The following is a 766-nucleotide window of genomic DNA, read 5'->3' on the forward strand; positions in this document are numbered from 1 at the left end:
CCATCTACATAATAGTTCTAACTAATTATTAATTTCCATATGAATAGAGCTGCAAGTATCTATCTTATACAAAAACTGCAAGATTTTATACAAAAAGTCTAAATGACACGATGGTGACTTCTTTCGAAATAACGCAATGGGGGGCGCAACGATGAGTCAAATGAAAAAGCAGTGGACGAGGTGGGAGATGCGGCAATAGAGAGGAGAATGGACACGACGGCAGAGTTACGAAAAGGAACGCCGTAAATAGAAATTACGACGCGGTAAGGGTGATGGCATGGTGAGGTGTGACGATGCGGTGAGAAGGGTGACGAGGGGGTGGCTGCAGAGAGGTTGGATGGAGTATGGACAGTCTTAGGGATCTCTGAATTGAAGAAGGGTTATGCAAATAAAGATTAGGAGGTTTTGGGTTTCTGTATATATATGTGTGTGTGAGAAATGACTAAAAAACATATATAAGAAATAAACTATTAAGGATAATTCAAGGAATTTATAAATTTCGGGGAATAGCGGGGACGGGGCGGGGATCCCCGCTCGGATCCCTGCGCCTGCTTCGGGGGAATTTTGTCCCCCATCCCCATCCCCACGGAAAAAATTCTCCACAATCGGATCCCCATTCGGGGCAGTCCCCACAGGGATCCCGGCGTCTCGAGAAATTTTGCCATCCCTAAGACTAGTACAACTTGTGAGAATAATTTTTAAAAATTTTAGAGAATAAAAATTTATTAGAAACCAAAATATCTCATCTAAAATTTTTTGAGAAACA

This window comes from Arachis ipaensis, chromosome B01 (assembly GCF_000816755.2).
Source record: "Arachis ipaensis cultivar K30076 chromosome B01, Araip1.1, whole genome shotgun sequence".
Lineage (NCBI taxonomy): Eukaryota > Viridiplantae > Streptophyta > Magnoliopsida > Fabales > Fabaceae > Arachis > Arachis ipaensis.